This window comes from Triturus cristatus, chromosome 11 (assembly GCF_964204655.1).
Source record: "Triturus cristatus chromosome 11, aTriCri1.1, whole genome shotgun sequence".
In the NCBI taxonomy this organism is placed as follows: domain Eukaryota; kingdom Metazoa; phylum Chordata; class Amphibia; order Caudata; family Salamandridae; genus Triturus; species Triturus cristatus.
Genome location: NC_140594.1, coordinates 895,748,882 through 895,773,794, shown reverse-complemented (window position 1 = coordinate 895,773,794; position 24,913 = coordinate 895,748,882).

The following is a 24,913-nucleotide window of genomic DNA, read 5'->3' as shown; positions in this document are numbered from 1 at the left end:
TTATTTTAGTTCCAAGAGTTCTAATTCACATGCAATAGTCATTTACAGTCGAAAAATGTAACTTTAAAAAATTACCATTTTTGACCATCTGGAAAAAGTTCGACAGGTCACGGGTCATCGTTTTTCATCAGAAAATTGATTTTTTGGACTGTAGAAAAATTGATTCAAAATGTCATTTGGATTGAGCCTCGTGTTGAATAACTACTTTTTAAAGCCTCAATGTGACCAAAATTGCCAATTTTACAGACATTTTCTCCTACTCAGAAGCTTCTATTTTGACCTATTTCAGGCATTAAAAGGACTCTAAACACACTTATTTTAGTTCCAAGAGTTCTAATTCACATGCAATAGTCATTTACAGTCCAAAAATGTAACTTTAAAAAATTACCATTTTTGACCATCTGGAAAAAGTTCGACAGGTCATCGTTTTTCATCAGAAAATTGTTTTTTTGGGCAGTAAAAAAATTGATTCAAAATGTCATTTGGATTGAGACTCATGTTGAATAACCACTTTTTAAAGCCTCAATGTGACCAAAATTTCAATTTTTACAGACTTTTTCTCCTACTCAGAAGCTTCTATTTCGACCTATTTCAGGCATTAAAATGACTCTAAACACACTTATTTTAGTTCCAAGAGTTCTAATTCACATGCAATAGTCATTTACAGTCCAAAAATTTAACTTTAAAAAATTACCATTTTGACCATCTGGAAAAAGTTCGACAGGTCACGGGTCATCGTTTTTCATCAGAAAATTGAATTTTTGCACTGTAGAAAAATTGATTCAAAATATCATTTGGATTGAGCCTCATGTTGAATAACTACTTTTTAAAGCCTCAATGTGACCAAAATTTCAATTTTTACAGACTTTTTCTCCTACTCAGAAGCTTCTATTTCGACCTATTTCAGGCATTAAGATGACTCTAAACACACTTATTTTAGTTCCAAGAGTTCTAATTCACATGCAATAGTCATTTACTGTCCAAAAATTAAACTTTAAAAAATTACCATTTTTGACCATCTGGAAAAAGTTCGACAGGTCACGGGTCATCGTTTTTCATCAGAAAATTGATTTTTTGGACTGTAGAAAAATTGATTCAAAATGTCATTTGGATTGAGCCTCATGTTGAATACCTACTTTTTAAAGCCTCAATGTGACCAAAATTTCAATTTTTACAGACTTTTTCTCCTACTCAAAGCTTCTATTTCGACCTATTTCAGGCATTAAAATGACTCTAAACACACTTATTTTAGTTCCAAGAGTTCTAATTCACATGCAATAGTCATTTACAGTCCAAAAATTTAACTTTAATAAATTACCATTTTTACCATCTGGAAAAAGTTCGACAGGTCACGGGTCATCGTTTTTCATCAGAAAATTGATTTTTTGGACTGTAGAAAAATTGATTCAAAATGTCATTTGGATTGAGCCTCATGTTGAATAACTACTTTTTAAAGCCTCAATGTGATCAAAATTTCAATTTTTACAGACTTTTTCTCCTACTCAGAAGCTTCTATTTTGACCTATTTCAGGCATTAAAATGACTCTAAACACACTTATTTCAGTTCCAAGAGTTCTAATTCACATGCAATAGTCATTTACAGTCGAAAAATGTAACTTTAAAAAATTACCATTTTTGACCATCTGGAAAAAGTTCGACAGGTCACGGGTCATCGTTTTTCATCAGAAAATAGATTTTTTGGATTGTAGAAAAATTGATTCAAAATGTCATTTGAATTGAGCCTCATGTTGAATAACTACTTTTTAAAGCCTCAATGTGACCAAAATTTCAATTTTTACAGACTTTTTCTCCTACTCAGAAGCTTCTATTTCGACCTATTTCAGGCATTAAAATGACTCTAAACACACTTTTCTTAGTTCCAAGATTTCAAATTCACATGCAATAGTCATTTACAGTCCAAAAAATTAAACTTTAAAAAATTACCATTTTTGACCATCTGGAAAAAGTTCGACAGGTCACGGGTCATCGTTTTTCATCAGAAAATTGATTTTTTGGACTGTAGAAAAATTGATTCAAAATGTCATTTGGATTGAGCCTCGTGTTGAATAACTACTTTTTAAAGCCTCAATGTGACCAAAATTGCCAATTTTACAGACATTTTCTCCTACTCAGAAGCTTCTATTTTGACCTATTTCAGGCATTAAAAGGACTCTAAACACACTTATTTTAGTTCCAAGAGTTCTAATTCACATGCAATAGTCATTTACAGTCCAAAAATGTAACTTTAAAAAATTACCATTTTTGACCATCTGGAAAAAGTTCGACAGGTCACGGGTCATCGTTTTTCATCAGAAAATTGATTTTTTGGACTGTAGAAAAATTGATTCAAAATGTCATTTGGATTGAGCCTCATGTTGAATACCTACTTTTTAAAGCCTCAATGTGACCAAAATTTCAATTTTTACAGACTTTTTCTCCTACTCAAAGCTTCTATTTCGACCTATTTCAGGCATTAAAATGACTCTAAACACACTTATTTTAGTTCCAAGAGTTCTAATTCACATGCAATAGTCATTTACAGTCCAAAAATTTAACTTTAATAAATTACCATTTTTACCATCTGGAAAAAGTTCGACAGGTCACGGGTCATCGTTTTTCATCAGAAAATTGATTTTTTGGACTGTAGAAAAATTGATTCAAAATGTCATTTGGATTGAGCCTCATGTTGAATAACTACTTTTTAAAGCCTCAATTTGATCAAAATTTCAATTTTTACAGACTTTTTCTCCTACTCAGAAGCTTCTATTTTGACCTATTTCAGGCATTAAAATGACTCTAAACACACTTATTTTAGTTCCAAGAGTTCTAATTCACATGCAATAGTCATTTACAGTCGAAAAATGTAACTTTAAAAAATTACCATTTTTGACCATCTGGAAAAAGTTCGACAGGTCACGGGTCATCGTTTTTCATCAGAAAATAGATTTTTTGGATTGTAGAAAAATTGATTCAAAATGTCATTTGGATTGAGCCTCATGTTGAATAACTACTTTTTAAAGCCTCAATGTGACCAAAATTTCAATTTTTACAGACTTTTTCTCCTACTCAGAAGCTTCTATTTCGACCTATTTCAGGCATTAAAATGACTCTAAACACACTTTTCTTAGTTCCAAGATTTCAAATTCACATGCAATAGTCATTTACAGTCCAAAAAATTAAACTTTAAAAAATTACCATTTTTGACCATCTGGAAAAAGTTCGACAGGTCACGGGTCATCGTTTTTCATCAGAAAATTGATTTTTTGGACTGTAGAAAAATTGATTCAAAATGTCATTTGGATTGAGCCTCGTGTTGAATAACTACTTTTTAAAGCCTCAATGTGACCAAAATTGCCAATTTTACAGACATTTTCTCCTACTCAGAAGCTTCTATTTCGACCTATTTCAGGCATTAAAAGGACTCTAAACACACTTATTTTAGTTCCAAGAGTTCTAATTCACATGCAATAGTCATTTACAGTCCAAAAATGTAACTTTAAAAAATTACCATTTTTGACCATCTGGAAAAAGTTCGACAGGTCATCGTTTTTCATTAGAAAATTGTTTTTTTGGGCAGTAAAAAAATTGATTCAAAATGTCATTTGGATTGAGACTCATGTTGAATAACGACTTTTTAAAGCCTCAATGTGACCAAAATTTCAATTTTTACAGACTTTTTCTCCTACTCAGAAGCTTCTATTTCGACCTATTTCAGGCATTAAAATGACTCTAAACACACTTATTTTAGTTCCAAGAGTTCTAATTCACATGCAATAGTCATTTACAGTCCAAAAATTTAACTTTAAAAAATTACCATTTTGACCATCTGGAAAAAGTTCGACAGGTCACGGGTCATCGTTTTTCATCAGAAAATTGAATTTTTGCACTGTAGAAAAATTGATTCAAAATATCATTTGGATTGAGCCTCATGTTGAATAACTACTTTTTAAAGCCTGAATGTGACCAAAATTGCCATTTTTACAGACCTTTTCTCCTACTCAGAAGCTTCTATTTCGACCTATTTCAGGCATTAAAATGACTCTAAACACACTTATTTTAGTTCCAAGAGTTCAAATTCACATGCAATAGTCATTTACAGTCCAAAAATTAAACTTTAAAAAATTACCATTTTTGACCATCTGGAGAAAGTTCGACAGGTCACTTGTCATCGTTTTTCATCAGAAAATTGAATTTTTGCACTGTAGAAAAATTGATTCAAAATATCATTTGGATTGAGCCTCATGTTGAATAACTACTTTTTAAAGCCTCAATGTGACCAAAATTTCAATTTTTACAGACTTTTTCTCCTACTCAGAAGCTTCTATTTCGACCTATTTCAGGCATTAAAATGACTCTAAACACACTTATTTTAGTTCCAAGAGTTCTAATTCACATGCAATAGTCATTTACTGTCCAAAAATTAAACTTTAAAAAATTACCATTTTTGACCATCTGGAAAAAGTTCGACAGGTCACGGGTCATCGTTTTTCATCAGAAAATTGATTTTTTGGACTGTAGAAAAATTGATTCAAAATGTCATTTGGATTGAGCCTCATGTTGAATAACTACTTTTTAAAGCCTCAATGTGATCAAAATTTCAATTTTTACAGACTTTTTCTCCTACTCAGAAGCTTCTATTTTGACCTATTTCAGGCATTAAAATGACTCTAAACACACTTATTTTAGTTCCAAGAGTTCTAATTCACATGCAATAGTCATTTACAGTCGAAAAATGTAACTTTAAAAAATTACCATTTTTGACCATCTGGAAAAAGTTCGACAGGTCACGGGTCATCGTTTTTCATCAGAAAATAGATTTTTTGGATTGTAGAAAAATTGATTCAAAATGTCATTTGGATTGAGCCTCATGTTGAATAACTACTTTTTAAAGCCTCAATGTGACCAAAATTTCAATTTTTACAGACTTTTTCTTCTACTCAGAAGCTTCTATTTCGACCTATTTCAGGCATTAAAATGACTCTAAACACACTTTTCTTAGTTCCAAGATTTGAAATTCACATGCAATAGTCATTTACAGTCCAAAAAATTAAACTTTAAAAAATTACCATTTTTGACCATCTGGAAAAAGTTCGACAGGTCACGGGTCATCGTTTTTCATCAGAAAATTGATTTTTTGGACTGTAGAAAAATTGATTCAAAATGTCATTTGGATTGAGCCTCGTGTTGAATAACTACTTTTTAAAGCCTCAATGTGACCAAAATTGCCAATTTTACAGACATTTTCTCCTACTCAGAAGCTTCTATTTCGACCTATTTCAGGCATTAAAAGGACTCTAAACACACTTATTTTAGTTCCAAGAGTTCTAATTCACATGCAATAGTCATTTACAGTCCAAAAATGTAACTTTAAAAAATTACCATTTTTGACCATCTGGAAAAAGTTCGACAGGTCATCGTTTTTCATCAGAAAATTGTTTTTTTGGGCAGTAAAAAAATTGATTCAAAATGTCATTTGGATTGAGACTCATGTTGAATAACGACTTTTTAAAGCCTCAATGTGACCAAAATTTCAATTTTTACTGACTTTTTCTCCTACTCAGAAGCTTCTATTTCGACCTATTTCAGGCATTAAAATGACTCTAAACACACTTATTTTAGTTCCAAGAGTTCTAATTCACATGCAATAGTCATTTACAGTCCAAAAATTTAACTTTAAAAAATTACCATTTTGACCATCTGGAAAAAGTTCGACAGGTCACGGGTCATCGTTTTTCATCAGAAAATTGATTTTTTGGACTGTAGAAAAATTGATTCAAAATGTCATTTGGATTGAGCCTCATGTTGAATACCTACTTTTTAAAGCCTCAATGTGACCAAAATTTCAATTTTTACAGACTTTTTCTCCTACTCAAAGCTTCTATTTCGACCTATTTCAGGCATTAAAATGACTCTAAACACACTTATTTTAGTTCCAAGAGTTCTAATTCACATGCAATAGTCATTTACAGTCCAAAAATTTAACTTTAATAAATTCCCATTTTTACCATCTGGAAAAAGTTCGACAGGTCACGGGTCATCGTTTTTCATCAGAAAATAGATTTTTTGGATTGTAGAAAAATTGATTCAAAATGTCATTTGGATTGAGCCTCATGTTGAATAACTACTTTTTAAAGCCTCAATGTGACCAAAATTTCAATTTTTACAGACTTTTTCTCCTACTCAGAAGCTTCTATTTCGACCTATTTCAGGCATTAAGATGACTCTAAACACACTTATTTTAGTTCCAAGAGTTCTAATTCACATGCAATAGTCATTTACTGTCCAAAAATTAAACTTTAAAAAATTACCATTTTTGACCATCTGGAAAAAGTTCGACAGGTCACGGGTCATCGTTTTTCATCAGAAAATTGATTTTTTGGACTGTAGAAAAATTGATTCAAAATGTCATTTGGATTGAGCCTCATGTTGAATACCTACTTTTTAAAGCCTCAATGTGACCAAAATTTCAATTTTTACAGACTTTTTCTCCTACTCAAAGCTTCTATTTCGACCTATTTCAGGCATTAAAATGACTCTAAACACACTTATTTTAGTTCCAAGAGTTCTAATTCACATGCAATAGTCATTTACAGTCCAAAAATTTAACTTTAATAAATTACCATTTTTACCATCTGGAAAAAGTTCGACAGGTCACGGGTCATCGTTTTTCATCAGAAAATAGATTTTTTGGATTGTAGAAAAATTGATTCAAAATGTCATTTGGATTGAGCCTCATGTTGAATAACTACTTTTTAAAGCCTCAATGTGACCAAAATTTCAATTTTTACAGACTTTTTCTCCTACTCAGAAGCTTCTATTTCGACCTATTTCAGGCATTAAGATGACTCTAAACACACTTATTTTAGTTCCAAGAGTTCTAATTCACATGCAATAGTCATTTACTGTCCAAAAATTAAACTTTAAAAAATTACCATTTTTGACCATCTGGAAAAAGTTCGACAGGTCACGGGTCATCGTTTTTCATCAGAAAATTGATTTTTTGGACTGTAGAAAAATTGATTCAAAATGTCATTTGGATTGAGCCTCATGTTGAATACCTACTTTTTAAAGCCTCAATGTGACCAAAATTTCAATTTTTACAGACTTTTTCTCCTACTCAAAGCTTCTATTTCGACCTATTTCAGGCATTAAAATGACTCTAAACACACTTATTTTAGTTCCAAGAGTTCTAATTCACATGCAATAGTCATTTACAGTCCAAAAATTTAACTTTAATAAATTACCATTTTTACCATCTGGAAAAAGTTCGACAGGTCACGGGTCATCGTTTTTCATCAGAAAATTGATTTTTTGGACTGTAGAAAAATTGATTCAAAATGTCATTTGGATTGAGCCTCATGTTGAATAACTACTTTTTAAAGCCTCAATGTGATCAAAATTTCAATTTTTACAGACTTTTTCTCCTACTCAGAAGCTTCTATTTTGACCTATTTCAGGCATTAAAATGACTCTAAACACACTTATTTCAGTTCCAAGAGTTCTAATTCACATGCAATAGTCATTTACAGTCGAAAAATGTAACTTTAAAAAATTACCATTTTTGACCATCTGGAAAAAGTTCGACAGGTCACGGGTCATCGTTTTTCATCAGAAAATAGATTTTTTGGATTGTAGAAAAATTGATTCAAAATGTCATTTGAATTGAGCCTCATGTTGAATAACTACTTTTTAAAGCCTCAATGTGACCAAAATTTCAATTTTTACAGACTTTTTCTCCTACTCAGAAGCTTCTATTTCGACCTATTTCAGGCATTAAAATGACTCTAAACACACTTTTCTTAGTTCCAAGATTTCAAATTCACATGCAATAGTCATTTACAGTCCAAAAAATTAAACTTTAAAAAATTACCATTTTTGACCATCTGGAAAAAGTTCGACAGGTCACGGGTCATCGTTTTTCATCAGAAAATTGATTTTTTGGACTGTAGAAAAATTGATTCAAAATGTCATTTGGATTGAGCCTCGTGTTGAATAACTACTTTTTAAAGCCTCAATGTGACCAAAATTGCCAATTTTACAGACATTTTCTCCTACTCAGAAGCTTCTATTTTGACCTATTTCAGGCATTAAAAGGACTCTAAACACACTTATTTTAGTTCCAAGAGTTCTAATTCACATGCAATAGTCATTTACAGTCCAAAAATGTAACTTTAAAAAATTACCATTTTTGACCATCTGGAAAAAGTTCGACAGGTCACGGGTCATCGTTTTTCATCAGAAAATTGATTTTTTGGACTGTAGAAAAATTGATTCAAAATGTCATTTGGATTGAGCCTCATGTTGAATACCTACTTTTTAAAGCCTCAATGTGACCAAAATTTCAATTTTTACAGACTTTTTCTCCTACTCAAAGCTTCTATTTCGACCTATTTCAGGCATTAAAATGACTCTAAACACACTTATTTTAGTTCCAAGAGTTCTAATTCACATGCAATAGTCATTTACAGTCCAAAAATTTAACTTTAATAAATTACCATTTTTACCATCTGGAAAAAGTTCGACAGGTCATGGGTCATCGTTTTTCATCAGAAAATTGATTTTTTGGACTGTAGAAAAATTGATTCAAAATGTCATTTGGATTGAGCCTCATGTTGAATAACTACTTTTTAAAGCCTCAATTTGATCAAAATTTCAATTTTTACAGACTTTTTCTCCTACTCAGAAGCTTCTATTTTGACCTATTTCAGGCATTAAAATGACTCTAAACACACTTATTTTAGTTCCAAGAGTTCTAATTCACATGCAATAGTCATTTACAGTCGAAAAATGTAACTTTAAAAAATTACCATTTTTGACCATCTGGAAAAAGTTCGACAGGTCACGGGTCATCGTTTTTCATCAGAAAATAGATTTTTTGGATTGTAGAAAAATTGATTCAAAATGTCATTTGGATTGAGCCTCATGTTGAATAACTACTTTTTAAAGCCTCAATGTGACCAAAATTTCAATTTTTACAGACTTTTTCTCCTACTCAGAAGCTTCTATTTCGACCTATTTCAGGCATTAAAATGACTCTAAACACACTTTTCTTAGTTCCAAGATTTCAAATTCACATGCAATAGTCATTTACAGTCCAAAAAATTAAACTTTAAAAAATTACCATTTTTGACCATCTGGAAAAAGTTCGACAGGTCACGGGTCATCGTTTTTCATCAGAAAATTGATTTTTTGGACTGTAGAAAAATTGATTCAAAATGTCATTTGGATTGAGCCTCGTGTTGAATAACTACTTTTTAAAGCCTCAATGTGACCAAAATTGCCAATTTTACAGACATTTTCTCCTACTCAGAAGCTTCTATTTCGACCTATTTCAGGCATTAAAAGGACTCTAAACACACTTATTTTAGTTCCAAGAGTTCTAATTCACATGCAATAGTCATTTACAGTCCAAAAATGTAACTTTAAAAAATTACCATTTTTGACCATCTGGAAAAAGTTCGACAGGTCATCGTTTTTCATTAGAAAATTGTTTTTTTGGGCAGTAAAAAAATTGATTCAAAATGTCATTTGGATTGAGACTCATGTTGAATAACGACTTTTTAAAGCCTCAATGTGACCAAAATTTCAATTTTTACAGACTTTTTCTCCTACTCAGAAGCTTCTATTTCGACCTATTTCAGGCATTAAAATGACTCTAAACACACTTATTTTAGTTCCAAGAGTTCTAATTCACATGCAATAGTCATTTACAGTCCAAAAATTTAACTTTAAAAAATTACCATTTTGACCATCTGGAAAAAGTTCGACAGGTCACGGGTCATCGTTTTTCATCAGAAAATTGAATTTTTGCACTGTAGAAAAATTGATTCAAAATATCATTTGGATTGAGCCTCATGTTGAATAACTACTTTTTAAAGCCTGAATGTGACCAAAATTGCCATTTTTACAGACCTTTTCTCCTACTCAGAAGCTTCTATTTCGACCTATTTCAGGCATTAAAATGACTCTAAACACACTTATTTTAGTTCCAAGAGTTCAAATTCACATGCAATAGTCATTTACAGTCCAAAAATTAAACTTTAAAAAATTACCATTTTTGACCATCTGGAGAAAGTTCGACAGGTCACTTGTCATCGTTTTTCATCAGAAAATTGAATTTTTGCACTGTAGAAAAATTGATTCAAAATATCATTTGGATTGAGCCTCATGTTGAATAACTACTTTTTAAAGCCTCAATGTGACCAAAATTTCAATTTTTACAGACTTTTTCTCCTACTCAGAAGCTTCTATTTCGACCTATTTCAGGCATTAAAATGACTCTAAACACACTTATTTTAGTTCCAAGAGTTCTAATTCACATGCAATAGTCATTTACTGTCCAAAAATTAAACTTTAAAAAATTACCATTTTTGACCATCTGGAAAAAGTTCGACAGGTCACGGGTCATCGTTTTTCATCAGAAAATTGATTTTTTGGACTGTAGAAAAATTGATTCAAAATGTCATTTGGATTGAGCCTCATGTTGAATAACTACTTTTTAAAGCCTCAATGTGATCAAAATTTCAATTTTTACAGACTTTTTCTCCTACTCAGAAGCTTCTATTTTGACCTATTTCAGGCATTAAAATGACTCTAAACACACTTATTTTAGTTCCAAGAGTTCTAATTCACATGCAATAGTCATTTACAGTCGAAAAATGTAACTTTAAAAAATTACCATTTTTGACCATCTGGAAAAAGTTCGACAGGTCACGGGTCATCGTTTTTCATCAGAAAATAGATTTTTTGGATTGTAGAAAAATTGATTCAAAATGTCATTTGGATTGAGCCTCATGTTGAATAACTACTTTTTAAAGCCTCAATGTGACCAAAATTTCAATTTTTACAGACTTTTTCTTCTACTCAGAAGCTTCTATTTCGACCTATTTCAGGCATTAAAATGACTCTAAACACACTTTTCTTAGTTCCAAGATTTGAAATTCACATGCAATAGTCATTTACAGTCCAAAAAATTAAACTTTAAAAAATTACCATTTTTGACCATCTGGAAAAAGTTCGACAGGTCACGGGTCATCGTTTTTCATCAGAAAATTGATTTTTTGGACTGTAGAAAAATTGATTCAAAATGTCATTTGGATTGAGCCTCGTGTTGAATAACTACTTTTTAAAGCCTCAATGTGACCAAAATTGCCAATTTTACAGACATTTTCTCCTACTCAGAAGCTTCTATTTCGACCTATTTCAGGCATTAAAAGGACTCTAAACACACTTATTTTAGTTCCAAGAGTTCTAATTCACATGCAATAGTCATTTACAGTCCAAAAATGTAACTTTAAAAAATTACCATTTTTGACCATCTGGAAAAAGTTCGACAGGTCATCGTTTTTCATCAGAAAATTGTTTTTTTGGGCAGTAAAAAAATTGATTCAAAATGTCATTTGGATTGAGACTCATGTTGAATAACGACTTTTTAAAGCCTCAATGTGACCAAAATTTCAATTTTTACTGACTTTTTCTCCTACTCAGAAGCTTCTATTTCGACCTATTTCAGGCATTAAAATGACTCTAAACACACTTATTTTAGTTCCAAGAGTTCTAATTCACATGCAATAGTCATTTACAGTCCAAAAATTTAACTTTAAAAAATTACCATTTTGACCATCTGGAAAAAGTTCGACAGGTCACGGGTCATCGTTTTTCATCAGAAAATTGAATTTTTGCACTGTAGAAAAATTGATTCAAAATATCATTTGGATTGAGCCTCATGTTGAATAACTACTTTTTAAAGCCTCAATGTGACCAAAATTTCAATTTTTACAGACTTTTTCTCCTACTCAGAAGCTTCTTTTTCGACCTATTTCAGGCATTAAGATGACTCTAAACACACTTATTTTAGTTCCAAGAGTTCTAATTCACATGCAATAGTCATTTACTGTCCAAAAATTAAACTTTAAAAAATTACCATTTTTGACCATCTGGAAAAAGTTCGACAGGTCACGGGTCATCGTTTTTCATCAGAAAATTGATTTTTTGGACTGTAGAAAAATTGATTCAAAATGTCATTTGGATTGAGCCTCATGTTGAATACCTACTTTTTAAAGCCTCAATGTGACCAAAATTTCAATTTTTACAGACTTTTTCTCCTACTCAAAGCTTCTATTTCGACCTATTTCAGGCATTAAAATGACTCTAAACACACTTATTTTAGTTCCAAGAGTTCTAATTCACATGCAATAGTCATTTACAGTCCAAAAATTTAACTTTAATAAATTCCCATTTTTACCATCTGGAAAAAGTTCGACAGGTCACGGGTCATCGTTTTTCATCAGAAAATTGATTTTTTGGACTGTAGAAAAATTGATTCAAAATGTCATTTGGATTGAGCCTCATGTTGAATAAATACTTTTTAAAGCCTCAATGTGATCAAAATTTCAATTTTTACAGACTTTTTCTCCTACTCAGAAGCTTCTATTTCGACCTATTTCAGGCATTAAAATGACTCTAAACACACTTTTCTTAGTTCCAAGATTTCAAATTCACATGCAATAGTCATTTACAGTCCAAAAAATTAAACTTTAAAAAATTACCATTTTTGACCATCTGGAAAAAGTTCGACAGGTCACGGGTCATCGTTTTTCATCAGAAAATTGATTTTTTGGACTGTAGAAAAATTGATTCAAAATGTCATTTGGATTGAGCCTCATGTTGAATACCTACTTTTTAAAGCCTCAATGTGACCAAAATTTCAATTTTTACAGACTTTTTCTCCTACTCAAAGCTTCTATTTCGACCTATTTCAGGCATTAAAATGACTCTAAACACACTTATTTTAGTTCCAAGAGTTCTAATTCACATGCAATAGTCATTTACAGTCCAAAAATTTAACTTTAATAAATTCCCATTTTTACCATCTGGAAAAAGTTCGACAGGTCACGGGTCATCGTTTTTCATCAGAAAATTGATTTTTTGGACTGTAGAAAAATTGATTCAAAATGTCATTTGGATTGAGCCTCATGTTGAATAACTACTTTTTAAAGCCTCAATGTGATCAAAATTTCAATTTTTACAGACTTTTTCTCCTACTCAGAAGCTTCTATTTCGACCTATTTCAGGCATTAAAATGACTCTAAACACACTTTTCTTAGTTCCAAGATTTCAAATTCACATGCAATAGTCATTTACAGTCCAAAAAATTAAACTTTAAAAAATTACCATTTTTGACCATCTGGAAAAAGTTCGACAGGTCACGGGTCATCGTTTTTCATCAGAAAATTGATTTTTTGGACTGTAGAAAAATTGATTCAAAATGTCATTTGGATTGAGCCTCGTGTTGAATAACTACTTTTTAAAGCCTCAATGTGACCAAAATTGCCAATTTTACAGACATTTTCTCCTACTCAGAAGCTTCTATTTCGACCTATTTCAGGCATTAAAAGGACTCTAAACACACTTATTTTAGTTCCAAGAGTTCTAATTCACATGCAATAGTCATTTACAGTCCAAAAATGTAACTTTAAAAAATTACCATTTTTGACCATCTGGAAAAAGTTCGACAGGTCATCGTTTTTCATCAGAAAATTGTTTTTTTGGGCAGTAAAAAAATTGATTCAAAATGTCATTTGGATTGAGACTCATGTTGAATAACGACTTTTTAAAGCCTCAATGTGACCAAAATTTCAATTTTTACAGACTTTTTCTCCTACTCAGAAGCTTCTATTTCGACCTATTTCAGGCATTAAAATGACTCTAAACACACTTATTTTAGTTCCAAGAGTTCTAATTCACATGCAATAGTCATTTACAGTCCAAAAATTTAACTTTAAAAAATTACCATTTTGACCATCTGGAAAAAGTTCGACAGGTCACGGGTCATCGTTTTTCATCAGAAAATTGAATTTTTGCACTGTAGAAAAATTGATTCAAAATATCATTTGGATTGAGCCTCATGTTGAATAACTACTTTTTAAAGCCTCAATGTGACCAAAATTTCAATTTTTACAGACTTTTTCTCCTACTCAGAAGCTTCTTTTTCGACCTATTTCAGGCATTAAGATGACTCTAAACACACTTATTTTAGTTCCAAGAGTTCTAATTCACATGCAATAGTCATTTACTGTCCAAAAATTAAACTTTAAAAAATTACCATTTTTGACCATCTGGAAAAAGTTCGACAGGTCACGGGTCATCGTTTTTCATCAGAAAATTGATTTTTTGGACTGTAGAAAAATTGATTCAAAATGTCATTTGGATTGAGCCTCATGTTGAATACCTACTTTTTAAAGCCTCAATGTGACCAAAATTTCAATTTTTACAGACTTTTTCTCCTACTCAAAGCTTCTATTTCGACCTATTTCAGGCATTAAAATGACTCTAAACACACTTATTTTAGTTCCAAGAGTTCTAATTCACATGCAATAGTCATTTACAGTCCAAAAATTTAACTTTAATAAATTCCCATTTTTACCATCTGGAAAAAGTTCGACAGGTCACGGGTCATCGTTTTTCATCAGAAAATTGATTTTTTGGACTGTAGAAAAATTGATTCAAAATGTCATTTGGATTGAGCCTCATGTTGAATAACTACTTTTTAAAGCCTCAATGTGATCAAAATTTCAATTTTTACAGACTTTTTCTCCTACTCAGAAGCTTCTATTTCGACCTATTTCAGGCATTAAAATGACTCTAAACACACTTTTCTTAGTTCCAAGATTTCAAATTCACATGCAATAGTCATTTACAGTCCAAAAAATTAAACTTTAAAAAATTACCATTTTTGACCATCTGGAAAAAGTTCGACAGGTCACGGGTCATCGTTTTTCATCAGAAAATTGATTTTTTGGACTGTAGAAAAATTGATTCAAAATGTCATTTGGATTGAGCCTCATGTTGAATAACTACTATTTAAAGCCTCAATAAGTCCAACATTTCAATTTTTACAGACTTTTTCTCCTACTCAGAAGCTTCTATTTCGACCTATTTCAGGCATTAAAATGACTCTAAACACACTTAATGTAGTTCCAAGAGTTCTTATTCACATGCAATAGTCATTTACAGTCCAAAAATTAAACTTTAAAAAATTACCATTTTTGACCATCTGGAAAAAGTTCGACAGGTCACGGGTCATCGATTTTCATCAGAAAATTTATTTTTTGGATTGTAGAAAAATTGATTCAAAATGTCATTTTGATTGAGCCTCATGGTGATTACCTATTTTTTAAAGCCTGAATGTGACTAAAATTGCCCTTTTTACAGACCTTTTCTCCTACTCAGAAGCTTCTATTTCGACCTATTTCAGGCATTAAAATGACTCTGAACACACTTATCTTAGTTCCAAGATTTCAAATTCACATGCAATAGTCATTTACAGTCCAAAAATGTAACTTTAAAAAATTACCATTTTTGACCATCTGGAAAAAGTTCGACAGGTCACGGGTCATCGTTTTTCATCAGAAAATTGATTTTTTGGACTGTAGAAAAATTTATTCAAAATGTCATTTGGATTGAGCCTTGTGTTGAATAACTACTTTTTAAAGCCTCAATGTGACCAAAATTGCCAATTTTACAGACATTTTCTCCTACTCAGAAGCTTCTATTTCGACCTATTTCAGGCATTAAAAGGACTCTAAACACACCTATTTTAGTTCCAAAAGTGATAATTCACATGCAATAGTCATTTATAGTCAAAAAATTTAACTTAAAGAAATTACCATTTTTGACCATCTAGAAAAAGTTCGACAGGTCACGGGTCATCGTTTTTCATCAGAAAATTGATTTTTTGGATTGTAGAAAAATTGATTCAAAATGTCATTTGGATTGAGCCTCATGTTGAATAACTACTTTTTAAAGCCTCAATGTGACCAAAATTTCAATTTTTACAGACTCTTTCTCCTACTCAGAAGCTTCTATTTCGACCTATTTCAGGCATTAAAATGACTCTAAACACACTTATTTTAGTTCCAAGAGTTCTAATTCACATGCAATAGTCATTTACTGTCCAAAAATTTAACTTTAAAAAATTACCATTTTTGACCATCTGGAAAAAGTTCGACAGGTCACGGGTCATCGTTTTTCATCAGAAAATTGATTTTTTGGACTGTAGAAAAATTGATTCAAAATGTCATTTCGATTGAGCCTCATGTTGAATAACTACTTTTTAAATCCTCAATGTGACCAAAATTTCAATTTTTACAGACTTTTTCTCCTACTCAGAAGCTTCTATTTCGACCTATTTCAGGCATTAAAATGACTCTAAACACACTTATTTTAGTCCCAAAAGTGATAATTCACATGCAATAGTCATTTACAGTCAAAACATTAAACTTTAAAAAATTACAATTTTTGACCATCTGGAGAAAGTTCGACAGGTCACGGGTCATCGTTTTTCGTCAGAAAATTGATTTTTTGGACTGTAGAAAAAATGATTCGAAATGTCATTTGGATTGAGCCTCATGTTGAATAACTACTGATTATAGCCTCAATGTGACCAAAATTGCCATTTTTACAGACTTTTTCTCCTACTCAGAAGCTTCTATTTCGACCAATTTCAGGCATTAAAATGACTCTAAACACACTTATTTTAGTTCCAAGAGTTCTAATTCACATGCAATAGTCATTTACAGTCCAAAAATTTAACTTTAAAAAATTACCATTTTGACCATCTGGAAAAAGTTCGACAGGTCACGGGTCATCGTTTTTCATCAGAAAATTGATTTTTTGGACTGTAGAAAAATTGATTCAAAATATCATTTTCATTGAGCCTCGTGTTGAATAACTACTTTTTAAAGCCTCAATGTGACCAAAATTGCCAATTTTACAGACATTTTCTCCTACTCAGAAGCTTCGATTTCGACCAATTTCAGTCATTAAAATGACAGGAAACACACTTATTTTAGTTCAAAAAGTGATAATTCACATGCAATAGTCATTTACAATCAAAAAATTGACCATTAAAAAATTACCATTTTTGACCATCTGGATAAAGTTCAACAGTTCACGGGTCACCGTTTTTCATCAGAAAATTGATTTTTTGAACTGTAGAAAAATTGATTCAAAATGTCATTTGGATTGAGCCTCATGTTAAATAACTACTTTTTAAAGCCTCAATGTGACCAAAATTGCCATTTTTACAGACTTTTTCTCCTACTCAGAAGCTTCTATTTCGACCTATTTCAGGCATTAAAATGACTATAAACACACTTATTTTAGTTCCAAGAGTTCGAATTCACATGTAATAGTCATTTACAGTCCAAAAATTAAACTTTAAAAAATTACCATTTTTGACCATCTGGAAAAAGTTCGACAGGTCACGGGTCATCGATTTTCATCAGAAAATTGATTTTTTGGATTGTAGAAAAATTGATTCAAAATGTCATTTGGATTGAGCCTCATGTTGAATACCTATTTTTTAAAGCCTGAATGTGACCAAAATTGCCATTTTTACAGACCTTTTCTCCTACTCAGAAGCTTCTATTTCGACCTATTTCAGGCATTAAAATGACTCTAAACACACTTATTTTAGTTCCAAGAGTTCAAATTCACATGCAATAGTCATTTACAGTCCAAAAATTAAACTTTAAAAAATTACCATTTTTGACCATCTGGAGAAAGTTCGACAGGTCACGGGTCATCGTTTTTCATCAGAAAATTGAATTTTTGCACTGTAGAAAAATTGATTCAAAATATCATTTGGATTGAGCCTCATGTTGAATAACTACTTTTTAAAGCCTCAATGTGACCAAAATTTCAATTTTTACAGACTTTTTCTCCTACTCAGAAGCTTCTATTTCGACCTATTTCAGGCATTAAAATGACTCTAAACACACTTATTTTAGTTCCAAGAGTTCTAATTCACATGCAATAGTCATTTACTGTCCAAAAATTAAACTTTAAAAAATTACCATTTTTGACCATCTGGAAAAAGTTCGACAGGTCACGGGTCATCGTTTTTCATCAGAAAATTGATTTTTTGGACTGTAGAAAAATTGATTCAAAATGTCATTTGGATTGAGCCTCATGTTGAATACCTACTTTTTAAAGCCTCAATGTGACCAAAATTTCAATTTTTACAGACTTTTTCTCCTACTCAGAAGCTTCTATTTCGACCTATTTCAGGCATTAAAATGACTCTAAACACACTTATTTTAGTTCCAAGAGTTCTAATTCACATGCAATAGTCATTTACTGTCCAAAAATTAAACTTTAAAAAATTACCATTTTTGACCATCTGGAAAAAGTTCGACAGGTCACGGGTCATCGTTTTTCATCAGAAAATTGATTTTTTGGACTGTAGAAAAATTGATTCAAAATGTCATTTGGATTGAGCCTCATGTTGAATAACTACTTTTTAAAGCCTCAATGTGACCAAAATTTCAATTTTTACAGACTTTTTCTCCTACTCAAAGCTTCTATTTCGACCTATTTCAGGCATTAAAATGACTCTAAACACACTTATTTTAGTTCCAAGAGTTCTAATTCACATGCAATAGTCATTTACAGTCCAAAAAATTAAACTTTAAAAAATTACCATTTTTGACCATCTGGAAAAAGTTCGACAGGTCACGGGTCATCGTTTTTCATCAGAAAATTGATTTTTTGGATTGTAGAAAAATTGATCCAAAATGTCATTTGGATTGAGCCTCATGTTGAATAACTACTTTTTAAAGCCTCAATGTAACCAAAATTTCAATTTTTACAGACTTTTTCTCCTACTCAGAAGCTTCTATTTCGACCTATTTCAGGCATTAAAATGACTCTAAACACACTTATTTTAGTTCCAAGAGTTCTAATTCACATGCAATAGTCATTTACAGGCCAAAAATTAAACTTTAAAAAATTACCATTTTTGACCATCTGGAAAAAGTTCGACAGGTCACGGGTCATCGTTTTTCATCAGAAAATTGATTTTTGGACTGCAGAAAAATTGATTCAAAATGTCATTTGGATTGAGCCTCATGTTGAATAACTACTTTTTAAAGCCTCAATGTGATCAAAATTTCAATTTTTACAGACTTTTTCTCCTACTCAGAAGCTTCTATTTTGACCTATTTCAGGCATTAAAATGACTCTAAACACACTTATTTTAGTTCCAAGAGTTCTAATTCACATGCAATAGTCATTTACAGTCGAAAAATGTAACTTTAAAAAATTACCATTTTTGACCATCTGGAAAAAGTTCGACAGGTCACGGGTCATCGTTTTTCATCAGAAAATAGATTTTTTGGATTGTAGAAAAATTGATTCAAAATGTCATTTGGATTGAGCCTCATGTTGAATAACTACTTTTTAAAGCCTCAATGTGACCAAAATTTCAATTTTTACAGACTTTTTCTCCTACTCAGAAGCTTCTATTTCGACCTATTTCAGGCATGAAAATGACTCTAAACACACTTTTCTTAGTTCCAAGATTTCAAATTCACATGCAATAGTCATTTACAGTCCAAAAAATTAAACTTTAAAAAATTACCATTTTTGACCATCTGGAAAAAGTTCGACAGGTCACGGGTCATCGTTTTTCATCAGAAAATTGATTTTTTGGACTGTAGAAAAATTGATTCAAAATGTCATTTGGATTGAGCCTCGTGTTGAATAACTACTTTTTAAAGCCTCAATGTGACCAAAATTGCCAATTTTACAGACATTTTCTCCTACTCAGAAGCTTGTATTTCGACCTATTTCAGGCATTAAAAGGACTCTAAACACACCTATTTTAGTTCCAAAAGTGATAATTCACATGCAATAGTCATTTATAGTAAAAAAATTTAACTTAAAGAAATTACCATTTTTGACCATCTAGAAAAAGTTCGACAGGTCACGGGTCATTGTTTTTCATCAGAAAATTGATTTTTTGGATTGTAGAAAAATTGATTCAAAATGTCATTTGGATTGAGCCTCATGTTGAATAACTACTTTTTAAAGCCTCAATGTGACCAAAAATGCCATTTTTACAGACATTTTCTCCTACTCAGAAGCTTCTATTTCGACCTATTTCAGGCATTAAAATGACTCTAAACACACTTATTTTAGTTCCAAGAGTTCTAATTCACATGCAATAGTCATTTACAGTCCAAAAATGTAACTTTAAAAAATTACCATTTTTGACCATCTGGAAAAAGTTCGACAGGTCACGGGTCATCGTTTTTCATCAGAAAATTGTTTTTTTGGGCAGTAAAAAAATTGATTCAAAATGTCATTTGGATTGAGACTCATGTTGAATAACTACTTTTGAATGCCTCAAAGTGACCAAAATTTTAATTTTTACAGACTTTTTCTCCTACTCAGAAGCTTCTATTTCGACCTATTTCAGGCATTAAAATGACTATAAACACACTTATTTTAGTTCCAAGAGTTCGAATTCACATGTAATAGTCATTTACAGTCCAAAAATTAAACTTTAAAAAATTACCATTTTTGACCATCTGGAAAAAGTTTGACAGGTCACGGGTTATCGTTTTTCATCAGAAAATTGATTTTTTGGACTGTAGAAAAATTGATTCAAAATGTCATTTGGATTGAGACTCATGTTGAATAACTACTTTTGAATGCCTCAAAGTGACCAAAATTTCAATTTTTACAGACTTTTTCTCCTACTCAGAAGCTTCTATTTCGACCTATTTCAGGCATTAAAATGACTCTAAACACACTTATCTTAGTTCCAAGAGTTCTAATTCACATGCAATAGTCATTTACAGTCCAAAAAATTAAACTTTAAAAAATTACCATTTTTGACCATCTGGAAAAAGTTCGACAGGTCACGGGTCATCGTTTTTCATCAGAAAATAATTTTTTTGGGCAGTAAAAAAATTGATTCAAAATGTCATTTGGATTGAGACTCATGTTGAATAACTACTTTTGAATGCCTCAAAGTGACCAAAATTTTAATTTTTACAGACTTTTTCTCCTACTCAGAAGCTTCTATTTCGACCTATTTCAGGCATTAAAATGACTCTAAACACACTTATTTTAGTTCCAAGAGTTCTAATTCACATGCAATAGTCATTTACTGTCCAAAAATTAAACTTTAAAAAATTACCATTTTTGACCATCTGGAAAAAGTTCGACAGGTCACGGGTCATCGTTTTTCATCAGAAAATTGATTTTTTGGACTGTAGAAAAATTGATTCAAAATGTCATTTGGATTGAGCCTCATGTTGAATACCTACTATTTAAAGCCTCAATGTGACCAAAATTTCAATTTTTACAGACTTTTTCTCCTACTCAAAGCTTCTATTTCGACCTATTTCAGGCATTAAAATGACTCTAAACACACTTATTTTAGTTCCAAGAGTTCTAATTCACATGCAATAGTCATTTACAGTCCAAAAATTTAACTTTAATAAATTACCATTTTTACCATCTGGAAAAAGTTCGACAGGTCACGGGTCATCGTTTTTCATCAGAAAATTGATTTTTTGGACTGTAGAAAAATTGATTCAAAATGTCATTTGGATTGAGCCTCATGTTGAATAACTACTTTTTAAAGCCTCAATGTGATCAAAATTTCAATTTTTACAGACTTTTTCTCCTACTCAGAAGCTTCTATTTTGACCTATTTCAGGCATTAAAATGACTCTAAACACACTTATTTTAGTTCCAAGAGTTCTAATTCACATGCAATAGTCATTTACAGTCCAAAAATGTAACTTTAAAAAATTACCATTTTTGACCATCTGGAAAAAGTTCGACAGGTCACGGGTCATCGTTTTTCATCAGAAAATAGATTTTTTGGATTGTAGAAAAATTGATTCAAAATGTCATTTGGATTGAGCCTCATGTTGAATAACTACTTTTTAAAGCCTCAATGTGACCAAAATTTAAATTTTTACAGACTTTTTCTCCTATTTAGAAGCTTCTATTTTGACCTATTTCAGGCATTAAAATGACTCTAAACACACTTTTCTTAGTTCCAAGATTTCAAATTCACATGCAATAGTCATTTACAGTCCAAAAAATTAAACTTAAAAAAATTACCATTTTTGACCATCTGGAAAAAGTTCGACAGGTCACGGGTCATCGTTTTTCATCAGAAAATTGATTTTTTGGACTGTAGAAAAATTGATTCAAAATGTCATTTGGATTGAGCCTCATGTTGAATAACTGCTATTTAAAGCCTCAATAAGTCCAACATTTCAATTTTTACAGACTTTTTCTCCTACTCAGAAGCTTCTATTTCGACCTATTTCAGGCATTAAAATGACTCTAAACACACTTAATGTAGTTCCAAGAGTTCTTATTCACATGCAATAGTCATTTACAGTCCAAAAATTAAACTTTAAAAAATTACCATTTTTGACCATCTGGAAAAAGTTCGACAGGTCACGGGTCATCGATTTTCATCAGAAAATTTATTTTTTGGATTGTAGAAAAATTGATTCAAAATGTCATTTGGATTGAGCCTCATGGTGATTACCTATTTTTTAAAGCCTGAATGTGACTAAAATTGCCCTTTTTACAGACCTTTTCTCCTACTCAGAAGCTTCTATTTCGACCTATTTCAGGCATTAAAATGACTCTGAACACACTTATCTTAGTTCCAAGATTTCAAATTCACATGCAATAGTCAATTACAGTCCAAAAATGTAACTTTAAAAAATTACCATTTTTGACCATCTGGAAAAAGTTCGACAGGTCACGGGTCATCGTTTTTCATCAGAAAATTGATTTTTTGGACTGTAGAAAAATTGATTCAAAATGTCATTTGGATTGAGCCTCGTGTTGAATAACTACTTTTTAAAGCCTCAATGTGACCAAAATTGCCAATTTTACAGACATTTTCTCCTACTCAGAAGCTTCTATTTCGACCTATTTCAGGCATTAAAAGGACTCTAAACACACCTATTTTAGTTCCAAAAGTGATAATTCACATGCAATAGTCATTTATAGTCAAAAAATTTAACTTAAAGAAATTACCATTTTTGACCATCTAGAAAAAGTTCGACAGGTCACGGGTCATCGTTTTTCATCAGAAAATTGATTTTTTGGATTGTAGAAAAATTGATTCAAAATGTCATTTGGATTGAGCCTCATGTTGAATAACTACTTTTTAAAGCCTCAATGTGACCAAAATTTCAATTTTTACAGACTTTTTCTCCTACTCAGAAGCTTCTATTTCGACCTATTTCAGGCATTAAAATGACTCTAAACACACTTATTTTAGTTCCAAGAGTTCTAATTCACATGCAATAGTCATTTACTGTCCAAAAATTTAACTTTAAAAAATTACCATTTATGACCATCTGGAAAAAGTTCGACAGGTCACGGGTCATCGTTTTTCATCAGAAAATTGTTTTTTTGGGCAGTAAAAAAATTGATTCAAAATGTCATTTGGATTGAGCCTCATGTTGAATGACTACTTTTGAATGCCTCAATGTGACCAAAATTTCAATTTTTACAGACTTTTTCTCCTACTCAGAAGCTTCTATTTCGACCTATTTCAGGCATTAAAATGACTCTAAACACACTTATTTTAGTTACAAGAGTTCGAATTCACATGTAATAGTCATTTACAGTCCAAAAATTAAACTTTAAAAAATTACAATTTTTGACCATCTGGAAAAAGTTCGACAGGTCACGGGTCATCGTTTTTCATCAGAAAATTGATTTTATGGACGGTAGAAAAATTGATTCAAAATGTCATTTTGATTGAGCCTCAGATTGAATAACTACTTTTGAAAGCCTCAATGTGACCAAAATTTCAATTTTTACAGACTTTTTCTCCTACTCAGAAGCTTCTATTTCGACCTATTTCAGGCATTAAAATGACTCTAAACACACTTATTTTAGTTCCAAGAGTTCTAATTCACATGCAATAGTCATTTACTGTCCAAAAATTAAACTTGAAAAAATTACCATTTTTGACCATCTGGAAAAAGTTCGACAGGTCACGGGTCATCGTTTTTCATCAGAAAATTGTTTTTTTGGGCAGTAAAAAAATTGATTCAAAATGTCATTTGGATTGAGCCTCATGTTGAATAACGACTTTTTAAAGCCTCAATGTGACCAAAATTTCAATTTTTACAGACTTTTTCTCCTACTCAGAAGCTTCTATTTAGACCTATTTCAGGCATTAAAATGACTCTAAACACACTTATTTTAGTTCCAAGAGTTCTAATTCACATGCAATAGTCATTTACAGTCCAAAAATTTAACTTTAAAAAATTACCATTTTGACCATCTGGAAAAAGTTCGACAGGTCACGGGTCATCGTTTTTCATCAGAAAATTGATTTTTTGGACTGTAGAAAAATTGATTCAAAATATCATTTTCATTGAGCCTCGTGTTGAATAACTACTTTTTAAAGCCTCAATGTGACCAAAATTGCCAATTTTACAGACATTTTCTCCTACTCAGAAGCTTCGATTTTGACCAATTTCAGTCATTAAAATGACAGGAAACACACTTATTTTAGTTCAAAAAGTGATAATTCACATGCAATAGTCATTTACAGTCAAAAAATTGACCATTAAAAAATTACCATTTTTGACCATCTGGATAAAGTTCGACAGTTCACGGGTCACCGTTTTTCATCAGAAAATTGATTTTTTGAACTGTAGAAAAATTTATTCAAAATGTCATTTGGATTGAGCCTCATGTTAAATAACTACTTTTTAAAGCCTCAATGTGACCAAAATTGCCATTTTTACAGACTTTTTCTCCTACTCAGAAGCTTCTATTTCGACAAATTTCAGGCATTAAAATGACTCTGAACACACTTATTTTAATTCCAAAAGTGATAATTCACATGCAATAGTCATTTACAGTCAAAAAACTTAAACTTAAAGAAATTACCATTTTTGACCATCAGGAGAAAGTTCGACAGGTCACGGGTCATCGTTTTTCATCAGAAAATTGATTTTTTGTACTGTAGAAAAATTGATTCAAAATGTCATTTGGATTGAGCCTCATGTTGAATAACTACTTTTTAAAGCCTCAATGTGACCAAAATTTCAATTTTTAC